The following is a 5,824-nucleotide window of genomic DNA, read 5'->3' as shown; positions in this document are numbered from 1 at the left end:
TAACAAACTAATTATATCCTCAAACTTTTGAAGGTATGAACTTCCGCCAAACTTTGTATCCAGCATCCAAAGCCCACCATAGTCCTACACCTGATGCAGTATTTCAGGAGCTTCAATTCTTAAAAGCATCAATCAAAGCCATGTCGATCCAGGTAATTGAGGTAATCGATATCATTACGCATTCACGATCTCAAAAAGCAATTTGTTACTGACTTATTAACCTAAATTCAGGTACCAGGGGTTGAAGCTGATGATGTAATAGGAACTTTGCCGCTGGATTCAAGGTAGTTTATTTATTGTTGACATTTCCTTGTTATGGTAAGAAATGCTTTAAAAATAATGTAGATGGTTGGAATGTTTACAGTTACTATTATAATTGCTAAACTTAAATGTTCCATTGCTCATATCTACACTCCAAGAACTGACGTGGAAAATAAAATATGTTATGGATTTTCATTTTTGAAGTCTAAAAAATTAGACAAAGCACTGATTGTACATAGTTGTACACACATGTTATATTATTAGGTGTACACAGTTGTCCACATGTTGATCATCTACGTGTACATACTGTCCACTTGCAGAACTACATTTTATGTGTAAAAACCAAAAATTAGGGAAAGCATTAATGTGTACAGGTGTTGGGTTTTTTATAGGTGTGTACATAGTTGTACACCATTGTGCTATCTTAATCATATATGCAGGTTTTGAGTATAAATGATGGATTTTTGTAAGTATACATAGTTATAAAGTGGATACATGTCTTTGAATGCTTAGGCATCTGGATACATCCCTTTGAATGCTTGTTTCAAAGTGGTCACTTACTAGATGCTAAAATAAAATCATAGTTGATATTGGTATTTGTCAAAGTGGAACAAAAATGTACACCTGGTATTCTCTGATACAATATTTTTATTGACATGGGAGCTTGTTGTGGTGTGTTCATTGGAAGTATATTTTATGTAAAACAATACGTGAGTTAACGTTGTTAGTGTAAACCAGTTGATTGTTAATATGTACATAGTTGTACACTTGTTTATTGTCAATGTGTATATAATTGTACACCTGTGGATTTTCAATGTGTACATAGTTATACACATACTGATTATTAATAGTTTTTTTTATTCAAGTTTAATTTCGCATAAAGTACCAAATTACGTTAATAGCGGCATTCAATAGTAACATGTAGCTGCAATTTCATAATTAGAGAACCAAGTGATGCTTTCAATTTTTAGGACATTTTAGCTCATTTTTTGCGTATCCATGGTTTCTTAGTTGTGCCTGAATACGTTTTGAACGGTGCTAGATATACCTGCTTTTGGAAGAAATTTATGTATATGCCCTGTGGTACCTATACTTTCATTGAAACCCTTTGATTTTTTGTTCATTTTTTGAATTTTGATGATCAGAAAGGTACTAGCTCTGGTCAATTAAGGAGGATTTCTAGTGTTGCTTAGGAGAATTATGTAGCGCAGTTCTAGGGAGTCTGGCAGTGGTGGAGAATGCAAAAAGGTTTGGAGGAAGTTTGCTGGAGACTTCTACTAAGGCAAGGTAAATTTTTGTACTGGCTCTACAAGGTGTATTTTATGTGTACTACATATTTTTGTACTGGCTCTACAAGGTATATTTTCTTGTACACCAGTTACATGAATTTTTTTTTTTTTTTTGTACTTCCTACACAGGGTGTATTTGAATGTATACCAGTTATATGCAGTGCAGCACAAATGTCACCACTTCGTTATATTGCTTAATGTCTTTCTTATTTATTTGTCATTGTGGATTACACTGCTTGTCTAAGTATCTTTGTTTAGACACTAAGCGAAGAATTGGGCTTCCTTGCTACACAGAAATAATTTTTGAGTCACTGAAAACATCTTAGTATCAGTTGATAAATCTATTTTTCACCCATTCTACTATATTAGGCTATTCCGTATAATATATGATAAAATGCGTGTGCCTACTACCACTACGGGAAAAATATACATCTACAACTGGAGATTTACAACTCTTCGCTAAACATCGTAGAAAGTCATATGTTTTACAACTGGTTTCAAAGGAAGAGTTGTCGTATATCATCACTGCCAACCCTTAGAAACAAGGGGTTGCGCTAAGAAAACAAACGACAACTCCTTAAGCAAAAACGTTGTGACGACATTTAGCTATAACAACTCTGTTCCATAAAGGTAGTGACTAAGCCTATCACAATTTTCACAAGAGTTGTTGAAGAACACCAAAATATGATGATGAAAAATAGTGTTAGAGGGGAGATTCGAACATGAATCTACTGCATGGAAGTCTGGCTCATCAACCATCCTTACAGTTCACAAGTTTTGTATTTTCTTTTCTTTTTTTTTAATAAAAACGTATAACAACACTTATAAGTGTTGTTGAAGTAAAAATATAGAATGTTGGAAAAAATGAGATTAGAAGGGAGATTCGAACATGAATCTACTGCATGGAAGTCTAGCTCATCAACCATCTTTACCGTTCACAAGTTTTGGTTGTTTTTTTTTCTTAATAAAAATGCATCACAACACTTATAAGTGTTGTTAAAGTAAAAATATAGAACGTTGGCAGAAATGAGGATGGGGGGATTTGATCCTCAGCCTCCTGCATGAAAGTCTACACCACTAACCATTCCTACACTATCATAAGTTCTGTCAAGTTTGTGGTTCTTTAATATACTAATTTTAAGATAACCCTTTATAAGAGTTGTGAAACAAAATATAATGTCAAAAAAAAATGCTCAGGTGACTAAGCCGCAAAATATTCTGAAGGAATCTTACTTGTAAATGGATGGATTCGTCGTTCTTACCAAGTTTCCGACTTAGAGTAGTCCACTCACGGCCAGGTTTCGATCTCGGAGCCTGGTTTGCATACAATATGGAGAAATAGGGTTTGTTTAAGGTTTCGTAGAATATTCCGAAGGAATCTTACCTGTAAATTGATGGATTCGTCGTTCTTACCAAGTTTCTGACTTAGAGTAGTCAACTCGCAGCCAGGTTTCGATCTCCGAGCCTGGTTTGCATCCAATATTCATAAATAGGGTTTTTTTTAAAGTTTCGTAGAATATTCCGAAAGAATATTACCTGTAAATGAATTGGTCGTTCGTAACAAGTTTCTGACTTAGAGTAGTCCACTCCTGGCCAGGTTTCGATCTCGGAGCCTGGTATGCATACAATATGCAGAAATATGGTTTGTTTAAGGTTTCGTAGAATATTCCGAAGGAATATTATCTGTAAATGGATGAATTCGTCGTTCTTACCAAGTTTCTGACTTATAGTAGTCTACTCCCGGCCAGGTTTCGATCTCGGAGTCTGGTTTGCATACAATATGCAGAAATACGGTTTGTTTAAGGTTTCGTAGAATATGACGAATGAATCTTACCTGTAAATAGATGGATTCGTCGTTCTTACCAAGTTTCTGACTTATAGTAGTCAACTCACGGCCAGGTTTCGATCTCGGATCCTGGTATGCATACAATATGCAGAAATAGGGTTTGTTTAAGGTTTCGTAGAATATTCCGAAGGAATCTTACCTGTAAATCGATGGATTCGTCGTTCTGACTTAGTAGTCCACTCGCGGCCAGGTTTCAATCTTGGAGCCTGGTTTGCATCCAATATGCATAAATAGGGTTTGTTTAAGGTTTCGTAGAATATTCCGAAGGAATCTTACCTGTAAATGGATGGATTCATCGTTCTTACCAAGTTTCTGACTTATAGTAGTCCACTCCCGGCCAGATTTTGATCTCGGAGCCTGGTTTGCATACAATATGGAGAAATAGGGTTTGTTTAAGGTTTCGTAGAATACTCCCAAGGAATCTTACCTGTAAATGGATGGATTCGTCGTTCTTACCAAGTTTCTGACTTAGAGTAGCCCACTCGCGGCCAGGTTTCGATCTCGGAGCCTGGTTTGCATCTAATATGCAGAAATAGCGTTTGTATAAGGTTTCGTAGAATATTCCGAAGGAATCTTACCTGTAAATGGATGGATTCGTCGTTCTTACCAAGTTTCTGACTTAGAGTAGCCCACTCGCGGCCAGGTTTCGATCTCGGAGCCTGGTTTGCATCTAATATGCAGAAATAGGGTTTGTATAAGGTTTCGTAGAATATTCCGAAGGAATATTACCTGTAAATGGATGGATTCGTCGTTATTACCAAGTTTATGACTTAGAGTAGCCCACTCGCGGCCAGGTTTCGATCTCGGAGCCTGGTTTGCATCTAATATGCAGAAATAGGGTTTGTATAAGGTTTCGTAGAATATTCCGAAGGAATCTTACCTGTAAATGGATGGATTCGTCGTTCTTACCTAGTTTCTGACTTAGAGTAGTCAACTCACGGCCAGGTTTCGATCTCGGAGCCTTGTATGCATACAATATGTAGAAGTAGGGTTTGTTTAAGGTTTCGTAGAATATTCCGAAGGAATCTTACCTGTAAATCGATGGATTCGTCGTTCTTACCAAGTTTCTGACTTAGAGTAGTCCACTCGCTGCCAGGTTTCGATCTCGGAGCCTTGTATGCATACAATATGTAGAAATAGGGTTTGTTTAAGGTTTTGTAGAATATTCCGAAGGAATCTTACCTGTAAATCGATGGATTCGTCGTTCTTACCAAGTTTCTGACTTAGAGTAGTCCACTCGCAGCCAGGTTTCGATCTCCGAGCCTGGTTTGCATCCAATATTCATAAATAGGTTTTTTTTTAAGGTTTCGTAGAATGTTCCGAAGGAATCTTACCTGTAAATGGATGGATTCATCGTTCTTACCAAGGTTGGTGTGTGTTTAAGTATTCGTAGAATATTTCCATGGAATCTTACCAGTAAAATGGTTGGATTCATCGTTTTTGTGGACCTTCAGACTTCTTGTTCATAGTTTGTAAGTCGTTATACCGAACTTGAAGTTTGGATCGACACTGAGCTTCATATTCATCAATTTCGATGATGTATCATGCTAATTTTGAAGTCAAAACCCTCTCAGAGCTTCGTGGTTCATAGATTATAGGCCATTATACCAAGTTTGAAGTTCGAATCGACATTGAGCTTCATATTTATCGATTTTGATGATGTATCATGCTAAATTTGAAGTCAGAACCTTCTCAGAGCTTCTTGGTTCATAGTTTGTATGTCGTTATACCACATTTGAAGTTTGAATCGACATTGAGCTTCATTTTTATCGATTTCGATGATATATCATGCTATTAATGTGAACTAAAGCTACTTCATGACATGTATGACTAGTCAAAATTACTTCATGACCTATGTAACTAGTCGAAATTCAAACCGGAAGCACAAAGAGAAAGCACAAAAGCACAAAGAAACACACCAATTATCGGATTGATTTCTTATTTTTCAACTTTAATCTTATACATTTTTTGGATTTTTTTATATCAAAATGTCGATAAGAATGTGCTACATTTATTCATATTTTTTTTGGATTTTTTTCGTGTCGAAGGTTGATAATCAAACCGAATACATGAGATCGTATTAGCACAAAATGAAACACATACTTCTCAATCCGCATGATCATCCTAAATACAATCTCAACCGTCAAGATCTTTTCTTAATCCGTATGAGCATCTCAAATACAATCTCAACCGTCCACCATTTTCATTCGGATTCACTCTTTTCTTCTTTCTTTTTTTTCCGAAGCATAACCCTCCTTCAACCACTCGAACCCAATTCCTATCTGTTTTTCTCTCAATCACCACCGCTGAAGAACACCTCTACTCCACAGATGACGGCGGCGCTCCATCACCACCGCTGCTCTTCTCTCGACCCCTCTTCTTCATCATCTTCTCTCAATCTCTCTCTTTAACTCCCCCTTTCTCTCAT

The 5,824-nt window shown here is 36.6% G+C and overlaps 1 long non-coding RNA gene across 1 annotated transcript; it reads left to right on the top strand.

Moving 5' to 3' along the window:
* The first annotated feature begins 54 nt into the window (after positions 1-54).
* Positions 55-1,639, top strand: LOC113353455. Its single transcript, XR_003361293.1, has 3 exons — positions 55-152; positions 232-284; positions 1,407-1,639. It is a non-coding gene; the product is annotated as an uncharacterized LOC113353455 (long non-coding RNA).
* The last annotated feature ends 4,185 nt before the right edge of the window (positions 1,640-5,824 follow it).

This window comes from Papaver somniferum, chromosome 2 (assembly GCF_003573695.1).
Source record: "Papaver somniferum cultivar HN1 chromosome 2, ASM357369v1, whole genome shotgun sequence".
Taxonomy (NCBI): Eukaryota; Viridiplantae; Streptophyta; class Magnoliopsida; order Ranunculales; family Papaveraceae; genus Papaver; species Papaver somniferum.
Note: the sequence above shows the minus strand (reverse complement) of the source record. Positions and strands in the feature narration are given on the sequence as shown.